This window comes from Amblyraja radiata, chromosome 20 (genome assembly GCF_010909765.2).
Source record: "Amblyraja radiata isolate CabotCenter1 chromosome 20, sAmbRad1.1.pri, whole genome shotgun sequence".
NCBI lineage: Eukaryota > Metazoa > Chordata > Chondrichthyes > Rajiformes > Rajidae > Amblyraja > Amblyraja radiata.
Window position 1 is genome coordinate 33402667 of NC_045975.1, and position 20867 is coordinate 33423533.

A 20867-nucleotide genomic window follows, 5' to 3' on the forward strand; every position below is an offset into this window, starting at 1 on the left:
ACTGGATATAAACTCTCTACATCCAAATCATTCATAAACATAGTGAAAATGTCAAGCTGGCAAGAAGTCCATTGTTGGCTAATACGCATGACATCATTCCCGTTGAAATCCATTCAAATTATCCCATGTTCTGGCTGGTATCTTGAGACTGTTTCCACATTGCTGCCAGATAGGAAATGTGAGGACTGTACTTTGGCCCATCAAGTGAAGGCACCAATAACTATTGTAGAATCCAGGTCAGGATAGGTGGTTACCATGTGACTGGCAGGAAACTTGAAACTTTCTATTACCGTTTCATTATTTTCCCTATTTTATACCCATTTCCCTCATCATCATCATCGGCGGTCATTCAAAACGAGTATGATGTCCTCTCATGGAGGACGCTTGTGCGTGACTGTTTAACGTGGGGAGACTGGCGCACAGACAGCCAACACACGGTCCTTGACAGATCTGGGTCAGAATCCAGTGGCATGGAATCCAAGATGACTGGGGACCCTTTCCTGCTGCAGCCTTCATCCGCCTTCCCAGCCGTTGTGACGCTCCATTAAAGTCAGTCATCATCCCCCGCCTGTTCCACTGTTGAAGTCTTGGTTGGATTGCTCTTTGTCAGAGACCTCCCCCTCGACCTTATTGCCATGGGTAACCATACCAGGAGCAGAGCTCCAGACGGCATCACTGAGATGGGTGATACCCATTCCCCTATCACACAAGCATCTCTGACAAAGATGGCAACATTTCTGTATTCACCATCTTCCCTATTTTATACCAATTTCCCTACCACACTCCTTCATGAGTAAGATGTTCTCTTTAAGGTTACCTTTTAATTCCAGTTATCTTATCTGAAGAAAGGTCCCAACCCGAAACGTCATCTATCCATGTTCTCCAGAGATGCTGCCTGACCTGCTGAGTTACTCCAGCACTGTGTGTTATTTTTATCTTATGTCTGCTCTGCATTCCTCAAACCATATCAAATATGTATGATCAACTTCTGGGTGAATAAATAAATACAATTATATACTGGAAGGGTGATGACAGATTGCTTAAATTACCAAACCATGAAACCAGGAGCCTAGACCAACAATCCCACTGTGACAACTGTGGAATAACTATGTAGAATAACTATAGAATAACACTGTAACAACTATGTTGCTAATAATCTGGGAATTTTGGGGGGATAAAATGTAGTCTTAATAATGATGACCATAAAAACTATCGGATTTATGTTAAAAATTAATCTGGTTAACTGAAGTTTTTCACCTCAGTGTGGTATCTGTTGCTCCTGGTCTGGTCTTTCCCGATTCTGGATCCAGTCCACGTATTTGACTCTCAAATGTCCTGCAAAACTCAGTTGTACTATTAACACTACATCCAAGCAGAGAAGGAATAAAGCTGACTTGATCAGATAGCATCAACATATAAATAAATGAATTAAGGGCATAAGTCAGCCACTCGAACTCTGCAAAGTCATTCAATAAAGTGATGGGTGATTGGATTGTAACCTCAACTCCGCATTCCCGGCTACTCCGTTAATAATCTATCCACCACATTAAATATATTCAAAGACTCTGCCTCCCCCCTCTTTGGGAAGCATCAAAGATTCTCAATGCTCTGAGAGAAAATAGTGCCTCAATGGGTGGCGTTGTCCGATGGCAGCCTCGCCAACAGTCTGTCTCATCCTTCCTTTGTTGATTTTAGTCTGTTGTTAAATGTGTGTTTTAGTGTATCTTCAGTGTTGTATTACGTGGGTGGGGGGGGAAACATTTTTTATCTCTTTCCTCGATGGAGATGCGACTTTTTCCGTATCGTTTCTCTGTCCGCACTGTGGCCTAACATCGTGGAGCTGGTGGTCCCTTTACTGAGGATCAACTTCGGGAGCTCCAACCGCGGGAGCTTCAACCGCCCCGATCGTGGGAGCTTCGATCGCCGGCTGCGGGAGCTTCAATTGTCCCGACTGCGGATGGTTCCGACTGCCCCGACCGTGGGAGAAAAGGAGGAAAAACGACAAAACATTATTGCCTTCCATCGCAGTGCACTGTGGTGGATGTTCATGTTAATTTTTATGTAGTTGTGTGTCTTATTGCTTTTTTGGTATGACTGTATGGCAAATCAAATTCTTTGTATGTTTTTACACCTCTGTCTGTCCAATCCTTCCGCATAGGATACAGACGGAGATACAAGAAACTGCAGATGCTGGAATCTTGTGCAAAATACAGAGAGCTGGAGGGACTGAGTGGGTGAGGTGGCATCTGAGAGGGAAAGGACTGGCAACGTTTCAGGTCAGGGCCCTTCTTCAGTCTGAAGTACAGCCCTCACACAAAACATTGCCTGTCCATTCCCTTCCCAGATGCTGCCTGAACTGCTGAGTTCCTCCAGCTTTTTGTATTTTTCTCATGATACATTTCAGTAAACCTTCTCTGAACTACTTTGAATGCACTTATATCCTTTAAATAAAGGGACAAATATTGTGCAAGTACTCCAGATGCCTCGCCAATATGCACCTTAAGTGTATCATAACCCTTCTATTTTTGTATTAAATTCTCCTAGCAATAAACAATGTCATTTGCAGTTCAACATTTAAAATAACAATGTAATTTTCTGTTGGCTTTTCTAATTTTATGCTCGACCTGCACACAAGCTTTTTGCATATCATACACCTGGATATCCACATCTCTTTGCATCTCACAGCTCTGTAATCTCTCACCATTTATATAAAGTGCTTCTTTTTTGTTATTTTTTGCTTGCCAAAATGAACATTTCCATATTTCCAGCCTTGAGTTCTCCACCCAACAGTATAGTGAGAGGGAATACAAGGAACTGCAGATGCTGGTTTACAAAAAAAAGACATAAACTGCTGGAGTAACTCAGCAGGTCAAGCAACATATGGAGAGCACGGATTGGTGATGTCTCAGGTCAGGACCCTTCTTCAGACTGTGGGAGTATCATCTCCTGAAGGAATGCAGTGGTTTAAGAAGCACACCACCACCTTGTCATGGATTATTCGGGATGGGCAATGGGTCTTGCTAGTGATGCCCGGAGTCTAAAAGGTGTATTAAAAAATACCATATTACAGTGGTTTATGAAGGATAATGAACATGTCTGACCTGCTGAGTTACTCCAGTTTTTTGTGTCTATCTTCGGTTTAAGCCGCCATCTGCAGTTCCTTCCTACACAATATCTTTAGGGACACGTGAGAATGGACAACGAACATAGCCTTACCCACATAATCTGAGAAATCACATTATAATTAAATAACTGGACACAAATTCAGAATAAGGTTTGGCAATATCACTCATTAGGAATAATTAGAAGAACAAAATCCCAGAACACAGTCAGCTCTTTAACATTCAACTCCAACAAACAATGGAGAGAAAGAGGGAAATAAATTATTGAAGAAATAATCCAATGCCAAAGTAATGTCAACATTTGGAATAATTAATTTCCAATCTCCGCAGTGAAGAAAATAAAGCGGACGTCAAATTCAATGGGTCAAACATTGAACCCTTCAAATAATGAACCAGAAGCCTCAAACTCAATCTAAAGGAAAATTAAAGGAGGTTTCCAAACAATTCAAGGAAGCATGGAAGGAAGTAGATTGGAAAATATAAAGATCCAAAGTACAGGAATGCAAGCTTGATGCCAACAAGATAAGGCTTGAAGAAAAGGCATTGGAAAAGCAAGGTGTAGCAGAGGAAGGAATAAGTGACTATTTTGGTACATTGGAAGAAAAATAGGACTTTTAGAAAGTGCTATTTTCCATTGAAAGTGGATAGAGATGTAATTTACAAATTATGGAAAAGCACTTTAAAAACACCAGCCTGAAATTCATTTGAATCTTTTCAGAATTGCCTGTTTCCTACAAAGGCCCTTCGGTGGGAGGATATCTCTCTGTTGGGCCACTCCATTAAACTCCCAGCAGATGAATTGAAAATCTTTCATGGCTGAACCTCAACAACTGTCCTAAGGGCTACTCTGTGATTGAATCTGTATAGGGAGTGAATCTGGAGCCAAAACAAAATGCTGGAGAAACTCAGCGGGTCAGGCAGCATCTGTGGAGGGAAGTGAATGTGGAGGGATCCTTCTTCAGACTCTAAGCTTCTTGAGATTCAGGGAGTGAATCAACTCTGCTCAAGTGATGTTCCTCTCGTTGAGTTTGTACTTGAGTATTCTGAACCCCAAATTTGGTCTTGCATACCTATTCTCGGCTGATATACAATCACGGTCAGAAGTACCATCTTTTGAATAGATGTTACACTAAAATCTATCCATGTGCACAGGGTTGACTAAACGATTTCTTCTGAGGGATTCAAAGACAAACACGAGAGTTCGCATGGGGGATATTCTGGCTAACAAATAGCCCTCGTCTAGAACCTCTAGACCAAATTAAACTATTGTACTGTATATAATAGTGCATATAATGGTAACTGTAAGTTGAAGAACTGAGTACCAGAATGGAGTGATTTGTGTCATGTGATATTTTCATTATCTTATCAGTCTCGTGAATATGTGTGAGTACTAGCGGTGTACTTTCGTAAAATAAAGAAGACCCACACTGGCAACTGCGTGTATTGAAAACCTGTGCTTTGCTTTCTATCTACATGCTACTGCTGTGATATCTTGCAACTCTTCTCAGCATTTTTGCTGCTTGGGAAACTCGGCTGCATGGAAATCAGTTGCTACATTTGCCTGCACAGAAGGAATGTCCTCACTTTAATGTTTTAGATGTAGTAAATTCGTTTCCCGGTCCTCCCCAGGTTACGCTCCGGTAAAATCCTTGTAAGCTGAACAGTTCACAACTTGGAAATGAACTGAGTTCCCACATGGCAGGAGATACCTGCAGCCCCACAGCAGCTGACAAATCCATCCCACCAGACAATTAAATGCTCATTTGTAGCTGTACAGACTGTACATGAGCCAGTGTTTGTAAGGTGGGGAGGGCCTGCAGTTATCCCATGGATGCATAACCACCTGCTTGCGATCAAATCCATCCTCTCGGGATACATTGAGGACCTTTGGATTTGGACAATAACAGACCTCCAAATCTGAGTAAGTGCCAGTACAGGTAGAGAGCACATTCTGGATCTCTGGGGTTTAGTAGCCCACACTAAAAAGACACAACTTTACAAATGCTGGAGACATCTCACCAGTTCATATTTTTAACAGTGAGCTTCCATCCTTTTATGTAAGCTGCCAACATCTCGCCACCATTGAATTAACCTTGAATTTCCAGAAGGCCACTTTGTGTAACCCAACATCTGTTGCATAGTCTGGTTAACAGACGACCAAATAAGAACAGAATTGTTGATACATCTTCAATTCAATCAGGTCTGCTTCCATACAGTTGTTCTAATTACTTTTTAATGTATTTCTTACATCATTTTTTCCTTGACAGTGGTTTGTGGCAATGAATTCCATGTTGCAGCTAGCTTCGACTAAAGGGAATCTTGCCAATTGTTGTCTTCTTGAAAATGAATGTGCAGGATTTCTTCCAGTTGTACATCTTCTCTAATGCGGCTTTTTCACGGGGCGACTTAACGCAAGATGTAACCAGAGTGAAGTGGTCGTGGTCTAGCACGATATCACACAATATAACGGGGGGGTAGATAAAGAGTTCCCACGGTACTCGGCATTTCTGTTATTTGTGCGAGTGACTTGTCCGTCTCCTGAGCTTTCCCGTTAAATCTTGAATGAACATTGTGAAGTGTTGTTAAATCATCACGTGGCACAAATGATGTCACTTTTTTTTCACACACTATAAATATCCTCCCTTGGTTGAATTGGCTCATTTGGAGACATGTTTTACCGTGTATGTGGGAGACACAGATGGACTGAGCACAGTACCTCGGTCTTACTGTGTGTGGGAGAGGGGGAGAAAGAGACGTACACTCACAGAGGCAGAGTCTCTCAGCCTGTGTAAGAGGGAGGGAGCGAGAGAGAGAGAGAGAGGCACACACAAGGTGGATGTGAAATCTCACCTGCCTGTTTCAGTGACAGACACCCGCCGCCAGTAAATGAAGACACCCCCATCTGTCTCCCCCTCCTCTCCCTCGACTCCCCCACCTTTCCCTCCCAACTCCAGTCCTGTCCCGACCCCCTGGGAAACTGAATAGAGCAACAATCAACTGCTGCCTGTGCGCTGATATGACAATAAAGGCTACTTTACTTTACTTTACTTTACTGAGTTAAAGAGTTCCCACGGTAGACTGTAAAACTGGGACCCTGGTTCTGGACTCCCCCAACATCGGGAACATTCTTCCTGCATCTAGCCTGTCCAATCCCGTAGATACTGATTAGACCAGTATCTATTTATTTACTTTATTAATGATTTCAATTAAATATTGGGAACATCAGGCCGCAAACATTATTTCTTGAGTGTTAGTGCTGGACTTTGACTCGACCTTCCTAGTTAGCCGGCGCCTGAGACTGAGCCAAGCAATGTCCAGACCTGACTTCAACACAAAGTGATGGAGGAACTCAAAGGGTCAGGCTCGTCCAACGCACTGTGTTTTGCTCGTGATTCCTGCGTCTGCAGTTCCTCGTGTCTACAGACCAGAGTTGCCACTTGACTCCGAGATGACCATCACAGAGCATACGGAAGATAGACACGAAATGCTGGAGTAACACAGCGGGACGGGCAGCATCTCTGGAGAGAAGGAATGTGTGACGTTTCGGTTCGAGACCCTTCTTCAGAGTCTCGTCCCGAAACGTCACCCATTCCGAGGGTCTCGAATGAGGTAGGTAGTAGTTCAGGAATGCTCTGTGGTTGGTGTTAGGATGGTTCAGTTACATGTGCTCAAATGTGGGCACCGTTTTCGCAGTGGAAGCTCCGAGACTGTGCAGCGGGCGATTGTCGTGTTGGCTGGGACTCCTGTTACCCATGCAGGGGATTGACCTCAGTCTGAAGAAGGCTCTCGACCCGAAACGCCACCCGTTCCTTCTCTCCAGAGTTGCTGCCTGTCCGGCTGAGTTGCTCCAAGCAACTGGTGTCTATCTTCAAAGGACTGACCACCGGGCTGGATGTCGGGGCTGGCGTGTTGCGTTTCACAGACCGAACTGTCCAGTTAATGGTAACAGATGGGCACTGAGGGAAGTCCCCCCCCCCCCTCTCTGTTTATCTGCCCTTTCTTTAACTTTTGTGCCTCTATGCAAGTATCTTGCGAGCCATCCCAGACGGCCCATTTCTGCTCCCCCTCGTCTTTAATAACTAAATTTCCCTAACAATTACTATCTTTGTTAGTTATAGGAGCAAAATTAAGTCCACTCCGCCATTCAATCGCGGCTGATCTATCTCTCCCTCTCAACCACATTCTCTTGCCTTCTCCCCATAACCTCCTGACAGCCGCACTAATCAGGAATGTATCTATCTCTGCCCCTATTCTTCACCCTTTTGACAGTAGTTTTGTTTTATTGGAGACGCGGAAGACAGCGGATGCTGGAATACTGAGCAAAACACGAAATGCTGGAGGAACTCGGTGCATTTGTGTTTAAGAAGGAACTGCAGATGCTGGAAAATCGAAGGTACACAATAATGCTGGAGAAACTCAGCGGGTTCAGCAGCATCTATGGAGCGAAGGAAGTAGGCAACGCTTCGGGCCGAAACGTTGCCTATTTCCTTCGTTCCATAGATGCTGCTGCACCCGCTGAGTTTCTCCAGCATTTGTGTGTGTGGGTGGAAGTAGGGGGGGGGGGGGGGGGGGGGGGGGGGAGAGAGATAAGGCAGCCTGAAGAAAGTGTCGCCTGTCCATTTCCCTCCGTAGTTGCTGCCTGGCCCGCGGAGTTCCTACAGTCTTAGAAACTGCTTTAGACAAAAAGAGACACAAACTGCTGGAGTAAAAAAGCTCAGCAAGTGAGGTACCTGAACACTCAAAAATGAAAAAGAATGAAAATGTGATTATTTCACCTCCCTTCAACTATTTTGTGTTTCAGCATGAGAGGGATTATAACATTAGAGACATTCATCTTGTAGTGATGTGTTAATGAAGAATTGCAGACATCAATCTGATAGTAAAAAATATATTTAACAATGAGGTAAAACAAGCACTGACAATCAAACTGCTCAGTTACTCACCGTTCGCAGGAGTTCCCACGGTACCCGCAAGAATTATTACGGATATCGCACGGATATCGCACTGGCCACTATGTTCATACAATGTTGCAATGCTCAACCACAAGTGTACAAGTCACTCTTGGAGAAATTCAAACTTTCTTGAATTTTCTCCCGAGTGACCAAGATACACGATTGCCTGCCGTTAGCGCTATGGTGATCCACGGTGGTCCACGAATGCCGTACTGTTATCGCACGAGGTTCCCACGATGTTAAACTCTGGTTAACTCTTGCGTCAAGTCGCCCCGTGAAAAAGCCGCTTAAACAACTGAACAACCACTTGCTGTAGTGTTGAAAAGTCACCCGAGTACTTGGTGGTTAGCAAGTCTTGGTGCTTTTGCAAGGATATGGAATAAATTTGATAGCAATTAAATTTTTTTGATTTTATTGAATGCAGATTTTATTCCATTTCATACGCGTTCAACTATGCTGTTAAACTCTATGACAATGCAACTTGATGTTGACCCATAAAGCTTCTTTAGATATGTTAAGGGAAAAAGAGTAGCAAAGTCAAATGTGGGTCCCTTGAACGCAGACACGGGTGATATTATTATAGGCAACAAGGAAATGGCAGAAGAGTTGATTAGGTACTTCGGATCTGTCTTCACTAAGGAAGACACAAACAATCTCCCAGATGTACTGGAGGACAGAGGATCTAAGGGGGTAGAGGAACTGAAATAAATTTTCATTAGGCGAGAAATAGTATTGGGTAGGCTAATGAGACTGAAGGATGATAAATCCCCTGGGCCTGATGGTCTGCATCCCAAGGTCCTCAGGGAGGTAGCTCTAGAGACAGTGGACAAATTGGTGATCATTTTCCAATGTTCAATAGATTCAGGATCAGTTCCTGTGGATTGGAGGATAGCTAATGTTATCCCACTTTTCAAGAAAGGAGCGAGAGAGAAAACGGGAAATTACAGACCAGTTAGCCTGACTTCGGTGGTGGGAAAGATGCTGGAGTCAATTATTAAAGAGGTAATAATGGGGCATTTGGATAGCAGTAAAAGGATTAGTCCAAGTCAACATGGATTTATGAAAGGGAAATCATGCTTGACTAATCTTCTGGAATTTTTTGAGGATGTGACAAGTAAAATGGATGAAGGGGTGCCAGTAGATGTGGTATATCTAAACTTTCAGAAAGCCTTTGATAAGGTCCCGCACGGGAGACTGGTGACTAAACTTAGAGCACATGGTATTAGGGGTAGGGTGTTGACATGGATAGAAAATTGGTTGGCAGACCGGAAGCAAAGAGTAGGAGTGAACGGGTCCTTTTCAGAATGGCAGGCAGTGGAGTGCCGCAAGGCTCGGTGTTGGGGCCGCAACTGTTTACCATATATATTAATGATTTGGAAGAGGGAATTAGGAGCAACACTAGCAAGTTTGCGGATGACACAAAGCTGGGTGACAGTGTGAACTGTGAAGAGGATGTTAGGAGGTTGCAGGGTGACCTGGACAGGTTGAGTGAGTGGGCAGATGAGTGGCAGATGCAGTATAATATAGATAAATGTGAGGTTATCCACTTTGGTGGGAAAAACAAGGGGGCAGATTATTATCTCAATGGGGTTAGGTTAGATAAGGGAGAGGTGCAGCGAGACCTGAGCGTCCTTGTACACCGGTCACTGAAAGTTGGCATGCAGGTACAGCAGGCAGTGAAGAAAGCTAATGGAATGTTGGCCTTCATAACAAGAGGATTTCAGTATTGGAGTAAAGAGGTTCTTCTGCAGTTGTATAGGGCTCTGGTGAGATCACATCTGGAGTATTGTGTACAGTTTTGTTCTCCTAAATTGAGGAAGGACATCCTTGTGATTGAGGCAGTGCAGCGTAGGTTCACGAGATTGATCCCTGGGATGGCGGGACTGTCATATGAGGAAAGGTTGAAAAGACTAGGCTTGTATTCACTGGAGTTTAGAAGGATGAGGGGAATCTTATAGAAACATATAAAATTATAAAAGGACTGGACAAGCTAGATGCAGGAAAAATGTTACCAATGTTGGGCGAGTCCAGAACCAGGAGTCACAGTCTTAGAATAAAGGGGAGGTCATTTAAGACTGAGGTGAGAAAATACTTTTTCACCCAGAGAGTTGTGAATTTATGGAATTCCCTGCCACAGAGGGCAGTGGAGGCCAAGTCACTGGAAGGATTTAAGAGAGAGTTAGATAGAGCTCTAGGGGCTAGTGGAGTCAAGGGATATGGGGAGAAGGCAAGCACGGGTTATTGATAGGGGACGATCAGCCATGATCACAATGAATGGTGGGTGCTGGCTCGAAGGGCCGAATGGCCTCCTCCTGCACCTATTTTCTATGTTTCTATAAAGAAAATCAAGGCACATCAGTTCATAAATTCAAATTTGCTCAAGAATGCGAGAGGGATACGATAAAGGAGGCACAAGAGACTGCAGATGCTGGAATCTGGAGCAACAACCCATTCGAGGAAGTCAGCAGATCATGCAGCATCTGTGGGTGGAAAGGAACGCCCAGAAAAGTCAACTATTCTTTTCCACCCACAGATCAATGTTTCAATGGTTCTCTTATTGTCATGTATACCAAGGTACATTTTTTGCATATAGATCAATGGGATCATTGCCGTAGACAAAAACAATCCCTGATTAAGTACCGCATGCATGGAAACAACCCACTGAGTCCATATGCAATAGTCACCAATATTTTGGCACCATTTTTACACAATCCAAGCTGCCTCTGGCCATGAAGCTCATTGCAGCCATCACCTCATTGAAATCGCCAGAGGGTCGACCTTCTCTCCGCTCCCGGGCCTACAGTCTTTGTGCCCCAGGGGGCTTCTCCCACAGCCGACCTTAAAGACACAGAAGGCTAGACCCCCCCCCATTTCTTCTGCCGGCCCTTTGTCCAGCGTCCAACTGTGTCGCTGACTCCCTCTCCTCCTTCCGATTCTCGATCTTCGGGGGCAAACGGCAGCCTCAGACCCACTTCATGTTTGCTCCTCCAGTCCCATGGCCGGCTTCCCCATAGATGCTGCTCGACCCACCAAGCTTCCTCCAGCAGATTAGTTATTGCTCCAGGAATCCTACGATACTGAGAGGAATCCAACATCCAAATAAGGAATCCAATCCTTATTTTCGATTAGAAAAGAATCACCACTACAGGCATAGGATCACATTAAATTAATTAGAATTACGGGTATACAACACAAGTGATTCAGCCCAACCAATCCACTCTGGCATTTATGCTCCAGTTTGGACTTCCTTCCATCTTACACTTTGCTTCAGTCACCCCCAGAAGCCAGAATCACAATGATCTTTGGATACAGATGTTTTTGTATAAATGCCCTATAGGTGTCTTTGCTTCAACATAAATGCATTGTGCCTTTACCTTCTCTATCAAAACATTTTATATATTAAAAAACATTAAATGTGTCACTCCAGCATTATTTTCCTGTCCCCATCTGTCATCTGCTCTCCAATAAATGCATTTCCATTTCTGGTATTAGCCTTGTATAATCGTCTCGAGCGGTTAGCACGTAACAAAAGCTTTTCACTGTACCTCAATTCACGTGACAAAAAATTCATAAACTATAGCCCCTTCAGTACATCTATTTCCATTTTATGGGGGAATACAATTCAGAAAGATTAAATGGGAAAACTGAGCAAATATGCATGGCCAGCAATGCAGTAATACATAAATAAATTTTTAAAAAACAGTCAGAAGATGGTGTAAATGAGGAATGCAAAGTAAAAATATGCACAGAAAACTTAAAACGAGCCATTCTTAGAATTTCCAACTTCCCCAAGCACTCCATTTAGATTCAACGCGTCAGCTACGACAAAAAAAACCCTATGATTTGGTCAATTAATGGCATTATCAGCCACGTTTCCCATTCAGCTTCTCCAGAGATCCACAAGACTCAGGAATGCCACATTAATTATGAAATAATTGTAATTTTGGCTCTTCATGAAATCTAGTCAAGATAAATAGTTATTGACATTGATGCAAAATACACAGTTGGCCCTCTCTGATTGGAGCTTCAAAGGGAATTGGGTTGACAAGTAAAAGCTGGTAATGCATGGGACGGCAGAGATTGTTCAGAAAAACACATGGCTCTCAACTGCTTCCTGAAAACTCATGCTTCATGAGATCATGCTTCCCTCCCTCGAATATTCCAATCATTGTATCCCCAACTTCCAACAGTACTTTCACATCCATCATTAATCCCACTTCTATAATCCTCCTGCCAGTCTACATATGGTCTCAGAGCCCAAGCTTGAGAGAGGTGGACACAAAATGCTGGAGTAACTCAGCGGGTCAGGCAGCATCTCTGGAAAGAAGGAATGGGTGACGTTTTGAGTCGAGACCCTTCTTCAGACTGATGTCAGGGGAGGGGGCGGGACAAAGATCGAATGTAGTCAGAGACAGTAGGACGAGTGGGAGAACTGGGAAGGGAGAGGGGATAGAGAGGGAAAGCCAGGGCTATCTGAAGTTAGAGAAGTCAATGTTCCTACCGCTGGGGTGCAAATAAGAAAGAGAAATAAAAAAGAGGAAAAAGCATGATAAAGAAGAATGGAATAATTTACTAAAAATACAACATTGGAGATAAGTTCATGAATTATAAAGTATAACTTTTCATCTAATCCTTAATTCAAGTTTCAGTCAGGTTCCCGTGCCGAACCAGTCTGGCCCTTCAAATAGTCAATGAATGGAGACCATATTCTGATAAAAAGTTCTTGTTTGTCCATTAAGACAAGTCTGATTCTTTCCAAATGTAAGGCCTCTGACATTTCCATAATCCACATTTTAATTGTGGGGGTTATAGGACCTTTCCAAAATTTTAATATTAATTTTTTCCCAGTTATTACACTATAGTCGATAAAGTTTCTTTGGGTTGTTGTAAGTGTTAGGCTTTGTTCTAATATCCCTAGTATTATTAGTTTTAAATCGGGATCCAGTTGAGTGTTGACAACTATAGGTATTATTCTAAAAATGTCCGTCCAGAAGTTTTTGATTTCTATACAATTTGCGAATGTGTGAGTTAGGTTAGCCTCTAAATGTTGACATTTATCACAGATCTAAAATGAAGAGGTTAAAAACAAAGACACTAAACAATGAACCTTTAAGTCATTTCTGTTTAACTGTAAAAATGTTTCACTTAAAATGTAGATACAAGTAAAATGTTTTTTCAGCAGGTCATTTAGTCCACCCAGTGGACAAAGCTCAGAATTACAGACATTTAAAGCACAATTTTTCAGAGAAACAAACTTACCATGAAAAGTATGGCAAAAGAACCAGTAACAAATGGGAAACTGTTAATGATACCTAAAGATATGAGCAATTACAAATGTAACAGAGGCATTAATAATGAAAACAAATTGTTTACAAATGATGAGATATCTATTTTAATAATATGCACGGAAAATAACTCACAGGTTATTTATACACAAAATATACTGTTCTATAACAAGAGTGGGAAAGAGCAAGTGATGATAACAAGGCAAGATTGGTATTGTGTTAATGTTTGCATAACGATGTTAAATTATGGTAGGAATTCTGAACCATTATTTTCCCTTTTTTGAGTGCCCATAGCCTCGACAGACACCATAAATAAGTACATTATAAATCTGAAACGTCACCTGATCCTTTTCTCCAGAGACACTATCTGACCCACTGTGTTGCACCAGCACTCTGTGTCTATCTTCGGTATAAACCTGCATCTGCAGTTCCTTCCTATACATTGTATAAACAATTGGTTAGCTATTATTTATTGTTCGATTTAATAGTCAGGAATAAAAGGAAGTCTGTAGGAAGGAACTGCAGATGCTGATTTAAACCGTGGGCACAAAATGCTGGAGTAACTCAGCGGGATAGGCAGCATCTCTGGATAGGAGAGACTGAAGGGCCTCGACCCAAAACGTCATGCATTCCTTCTATCCAGAGATGCTGCCTGTCCCGCTGAGTTACTCGAACATTTTGTGTCTATCTTTAAGGAATAAAGGTCAACGAAAACACTGGCAATTCACATTCTTCTTTGAATAATAGCAATTTTTCCAAGATCAAGGAAAACCTTCAATATTTTAGCTACGTCTCAGCAATGACAAAAGGAGTGCAGTGACAACAGGGCATCCTCAGATTCAGAGAGATGGAAGAGAGTGGGGAGCAAGGAAATGAATAAGATTACTTGGATTTTGGTGCAGGAAGGTGGCGAGACAAGCTGAGAAACCTAGTAATACAGGTCATACCCACCCTTCCAACATTAATGAACCAGTATTCACCACAGTGGCTCAGTACCACTACCTTAAAGGCAGTCAGGGAGAGGAAACCAACCCTGACCTTGCCAGCAATGCTCACACCAAAAGCAACAGGAGAGCTGTTTTATGAGTCGTCCTTCACTGCAGCAGAGGTGCCGGAAGACTGGAGGGTGGCAAATGTTGTGCCTCTTTTCAAGAAGGGCTGCAGGGAAAATGCTGGGAATTATAGGCCGGTGAGCTTAACACCTGTAGTTGGAAAGTTACCAGAGAGTAATCTGAGGGATAGTTTACACAGGCATTTGGACGGGCAAGAGCTGATTAAGGATAGTCAGCATGGTTTTTTACGTTGGAGGTCGTGTCTCACAAATCTGATATTTTTTTGAAAATGTGACCAAAAAGTCGATGAGGGCAGAGCTGTAGATGTTGTATACATGGATTTCAGTAAGGCATTCGACAAGGATCCACAAGGTAGGCTGCTCTGAAAGGTTAGATTGCATGGGATCCAAGGAGAGATCGCTGAATGGTTATCAAATTGGCTCCATGGAAGAATGCAGAGGGTGATAGTGGAAGGTAGCTTCTTGGACTGGAGGCCTGTGACTAGTGGTATGACTTAGGGTTTGGTGCTGGGCCCATTACTGTTTGTCATGTACATCAATGATTTGGATGAGAACATACAGGGCAAGATTAGCAAGTTTGCTGATGATGCAATAGTGGCTGGGCTTTGCAGATAGTGAAGATGGTTGTGAAAGATTGCAGCAGGATCTGGATCGATTGGCTAGGTGGGCAGAGGAACGGTTGATGCAATTTAATACAGAGAAGTGTGAAGTGTTGCATTTTGGGACGTCAAACAAAGGCAGGACCATCACAGTAAATGGTAGGCCACTGGGGAGTGTTGTAGAGCAAAGAGCAGAGGAATCTAGGTGTGCATGTGCATGGTTCCTTGAAGGTTGAGTCACAGGTAGATACGGTGGTCAAAAAGGCTTTTGGCACATTGGCCTTGGCCAGAGTATTGAGTATAGAGGTTGGGAGGTTATATTGCAGTTGTTTAAGACGTTGGTGAGACCGCATTTAGAATATTGTGCTCAGTTCTGGGCACCATGTTACAGGAAAGATATTGTCAAGCTTTAAAGGGTTCAGAAAAGATTTAGGAGGATGTTGCCAGGACAAGAGCATGTGACCTATAGGGAGAGGTTGAGAAGGCTGGATCTCTATTCCTTAGAGGTCAGGAGGATGAAGGCTGATCTTATAGAGGTGTACAAAATCATGGGAGGAATAGATTGGGTAGATGCACAGAGTCCCTTGCCCAGAGTAGGGGAATCGAGGACCAGAGAACCACAATGGGGTTATGGGGAACAACGAAATGGCAGACGAGTTGAACAGGTACTTTGGATTCGTCTTCACCAAGGAGGACAAACAATCTCCCTGATGTACTAGTGGCCAGAGGATCTAGGGTGACGGAGGAACTGAAGGAAATTCACATTCGGCAGGAAATGGTGCTGGGTAGACTGATGGGACTGAAGACTGATAAATCCCCAGGACCTGATGGTCTGCATCCCAGGATACTTAAGGAAGTGGCTCCAGAAATCGCGGACGCGTTGGTGATCATTTTCCAATGTTCTATAGATTCAGGATCAGTTCCTGTGGATTGGAGGGTAGCCAATGTTAACGTGTCACCGGCGCCATTTTGAATTGTGACGCGGCTGACGGGCCTCCCCCAACTGCGCAGGCGTAGATGGTCGTAAATACACACGTACTGTACATACTTTCTTTCCGCAAATCATCCCGCGGGCCTGATTAGACACCTTTGCGTCTCCCCTCGAGTGCGCAGTGGGCTCGGTATCCGCGCTTGTGCAGTTGGGGCGGCAGTCGCACATGCGCAGTTGGGGAAGGCTTACCGGGCCAGGAAATGTCCCGAAATTATTTCATTTGCCTAAAATTACCCGAAGACAACCAGAATTTCCCAAATTTCGGGTAATTTCCTTCAAAGTGGAAACACTGGCAGACAGGAAACAAAGAGCAGGGATTAACAGATCTTTTTCAGTATGGCAGGCAGTTACTAGTGGGGTACCGCAAGGCTCGGTGCTGGGACTGCAGCTATTTACAATATACATTAATGATCTAGATGAAGGGATTGAAAGCAACATTAGCAAATTTGCAGATGACACAAAACTGGGTGGCAGTGCGAACGGTGAAGAGGATGTTATAAGGATGCAGGGTAACTTACAGGTTGGGTGAGTGGATAGATGCAGTTAAATGTGAGGTTATCCACTTTGGTAGCAAAAACAGGAAGGCAGATTATTATCTGAATGGTGTCAAGTTGGGAAAAGGGAAACTACAACGGGATCTGGGGGTCCTTGTTCATCAGTCACTGAAAGTAAGCATGCAGGTACAGCAGGCAGTGAAGAAAGCGAATGGCATGTTGGCCTTAATAACAAGAGGAGTTGAGCATAGGAGCAAAGATGTCCTTCTGCAGTTGTAAAGGGCCCTAGTGAGACCATTCCTGGAGTATTGTGTGCAGTTTTGGTCTCCAAATTTGATGATGGACATTCTTGCTATTGAGGGAGTGCCGCGTAGGTTGACCAGGTTAATTCCCAGGATGGCGGGATTGTCATATGTTGATAGAATGGAGCGGCTGTGTTTGTATACTCTGGAATTTAGACGGATGAGAGGGGATCTTATTGAAACAAGATAATTAAGGGCTTGGACACGCTAGAAGCAGGAAACATGTTCCCGATGTTGGGGGAGTCCAGAACTAGGGGCCACAGTTTAAGAAAAAGGTGTAAGCCATTTAGAGCAGAGATGAGGAAAAAGTTTTTCACACAGAGTTGTGAGTCTGTGGAACTCTCTGCCTCAGAAGGCGGTGGAGGCCGGTTCTCTGGATGCTTTCAACTGAGTTAGATAGAGCTCTTAAAGATAGCGGAGTCAGGGGATATGGGGAGAAGGCAGGAACGGGGTACTGATTGTGGATGATCAGCCATAATCACATTGAATGGCGGTGCTGGCTCGAAGGGCCGAATGGCCTACTCCTGCACCTATTGTCTATTGACATAGGTTCAAGGAGAAGGGTAAAAGATTTAATAGGAATCCGAGGGGTAACTTTTTCAACACAAAGGGTGGTGGGTGTATGGAACAAGCTGCCAGAGGAGGTAGTTGAGGCTGGGAATATCCCATCATTTAAGAAACAGTTGGACAGGTACGTGGATGGGATAGGTTTGGTGGGAGATGGACCAGGCGCAGGCAGGTGGGACTAGTGTAGCAAGGACATGTTGGCCCATGTGGGCAAGTTGGGCCGAAGGGCCTGTTTCCACACTGTATCACTCTATTGGTTAGAATGGTGCAGTGGTTTTAAATATCTGGGAGTTCACATATCTGAGGATATGATATGGACATCACACGCCGCAGCACTCGTGAGTAAGGCAAGGCAACGCCTTTACCACCTCAGGCAATTGAGGAAATTCAGAGTGTCTCCGAGGATCCTCCAGTGCTTCTACTCAGCGGCGGTGGAAAGCATCTTGTCCGGAAATATTACCATCTGGTTTGGGAATTGCTCTGCCCATGACAAGGCTCTGCAGAGAGTAGTGCGTTCGGCTTTACGCACTATGGGTACTTCACTCGCCCCCCTGCAGGAACTATACATCAGGAGGTGCAACTCCAGAGCCAATAAAATCATGGGTGACCCCTGCAACGGACTGTTCCAGCTGCTACGGTCAGGCAAACGCCTCCGTTGCCATGCTGTGAGAACGGAGAGGTTGAGAACGAGTTTCTTCCCAGAGGCCATTCGGACTAAACTCCTATCTCACCAGGGACTAACTTTACTGAACCTTTTTCCTTCTGCCCACAATATTTAATATGTAAAAGAATATGTGATTCTGTTTGTAGTTTGTTTGGTTGTTTGTTTGTTTGTCTTTTTGCACAAAGTCCGCGAGCATTGCCACTTTTCATTTCACTGCACATCTCGTAAGTGTATGTGACGAATAAACTTGACTTGACTTGAAAATCGCCCCATAGCAGAAGCGTCCACTTCGCTGGGCCTGGAAAATGGAAGTATCCTGAGCTAATTCTGCTACCACCATCATCTATTGCGACCTGATGGCTTCCACTGATTGACGCTGGAAGATTGGATCCTTTTCAGGACGGACGATGACAGCTAGGTCAACATTTGTAACAAGATGGACACGAAAAGAAGAAGTTATAAAAGCTAGAACTAAACCAGGAAGGAAAAAAAAGGTTTCAAGAGGGGAGAAAAATTATTGGATGGAGGCAATAAAAACCTCATCCAAGTAGTCTCATCTCAGGTGCACAGGCCCTTGTTCCTTGCAAATTGGACAGGGACAAGGTATAAGTTTCAGTCGGAGCAGAAGGCAGATCAGATCATGACTACTTAATTGAATAAGAAATACAATATAAGTGTCCCTTCTCGTAATAGTAATCAAAAATATTTTATTTTTTTATACAATAGGCTAATATTATCTGATAAATAGGACCTAAATTCAGCTTAATCACAGAGATGCTCAGCATAGACCCATGACCCAAACTCAAAGTAATGCAGAAAGTATGGTCAACTGAAGATTTTGTAATCATCTTTACTTGGTCCCTTCTTTTAGTGGTGGTGTTGATAGATGTGGACACTTGAAAAGAAAGTTGTACTATTTGCCTTACAGAACCAACAACAAATGTTGTTGTTTTACTACTGCCAAGCATTTGCACATTAACTTTTTCTGTTGCACAAGATGTAATGTATGGTATCAGTGCAGAACCTCCAACTGTTTACAATTTACATAGATCAATGAAGGCTCCAAAGATATGATTGCTAATTTTTCTGATAACACAAAGAGAAGTAGGAAAGTTGTCACCAAGAGGTTGCAAAGAAGGGAATAGTTAAATGAGTGTGAAAAGATCTGGCTAACAGAGTACAACGTTACTGAGGAATTGTCTATTTTGGCAACAAAAAAAAATAGCTATAGAGATTACAGAGTACTCAATGTCTTTGTGCATTAATTAAACGCTAGTACACAGGTTACGCAAGTAATTAGCAAACATAGAAATACTATTTTTAATTGCTGGTGGAATTAAATATAAAGAGTAGGTGGCTTATGCTTCAATTATAGAGAACCATTGAGCACGGACAGAAGTCCCTCGGCCCAACTTGCCTATGCCAACCAAGAAGCCTTATCTAAGCTAGTCACATTTCCCCGTAATTGGCCGATATCATTATAAACCTTTCCTATCCACATAGCTGTCCAAATGTATTTTAAGTGTTGTTGTGCCTGCCTCTAGCAGCTCATACATATAACATAAATATATACCAATTTAAGTAGACACAAAATGCTGGAGTAACTCAGTGGAGAGTTATTGCAGCATTTCGTGTCTACCTTCGAATTAAACCAGCATCTGCAGTTCTTTCTTACCAATTTATAAGACTTTGGTGAGAGTACGTTTCGACTCGGTGCTCAGTTGGTTTTCTTAGATCAAGAATTATATAAATACATTAAAGCAGTTCAGAAAGGTCAACACGATTGATAGCTGGAATAGGCAAGTTATCTTGAGATATGAATGGACCAGCTAATGTCATCCCACTTTTTAAGAAAGGCGGGAGAGAGAAAACAGGGAATTACAGACCAGATAGCCTGGTATCGGTGGTGGAGAAGATGCTGGAATCAATTATAAAAGATGAAATAGCGGCACATTTGGATAGCAGTAACAGGATCGGTCCAAGTCAGCATGGATTTACGAAGGGGAAATCATGCTTGACTAATCTTCTGGAATTTTTTGAGGATGTAACTAGAAAAATGGACAAGGGAGAGCCAGTGGATATAGTGTACCTGGACTTTCAGAAAGCATTGATAAGGTCCCACATAGATTAGTGGGCAAAATTAGGGCACATGGTATTGGGGGTAGAGTGCTGACTTGGATAGCAAATTGGTTGGCAGACAGGAAACAAAGAGTCGGGATTAATGGGTCCCTTTCAGAATGGTAGGCAGTGACTAGTGGGGTACCGCAAGGCTCGGTGCTGGGACCACAGCTATTTACAATATACTTCAATGATTTAGATGAAGGGATTCAAAGTAACATTACCAAATTTGCAGATGACACAAAGCTGGGTGGCAGTGTGAACTATGGGAGGGGGGATGCTATGAGAATGCAGGGTGACTTGGACAGGTTGGGTGAGTGGGCAGATGCAGTTTAATGTGGATAAATGTGATGTTATCCACTTTGGTTATTGGTAGCAAAAAAACAGGACGGCAGATTATCATCTAAATGGTGTCAAGTTGGGAAAAGGGGAAGTACAACAGGATCTGGGGATCCTTGTTCATCAGTCAATTAAAGTAAGCATGCAGGTACAGCAGGCAGTGAAGAAAGCAAATGGCATGTTGGCCTTCTTAACAAGAGTTCAGTATAGGAGCAAAGAGGTCCTTCTGCAGTTGTATAAGGCCCTAGTGAGACCACACCTGGATTATTGTGTGCAGTTTTGGTCCCCTAATTTGCTATTGACGGAGTGCAGCATAGGTTCATAAGGTTGATTCCCGGGATGACGAGACTGTCATATGCTGA

At 43.3% G+C, this 20867-nt stretch overlaps 1 long non-coding RNA gene across 1 annotated transcript; it reads left to right on the forward strand.

The window, feature by feature from the left end:
• The first annotated feature begins 9299 nt into the window (after window positions 1-9299).
• LOC116984819 lies at window positions 9300-20665 on the forward strand. The gene is made up of 3 exons (XR_004415126.1): window positions 9300-9366; window positions 16346-16563; window positions 20485-20665. It is a non-coding gene; the product is annotated as an uncharacterized LOC116984819 (long non-coding RNA).
• Window positions 20666-20867: the final 202 nt, after the last annotated feature.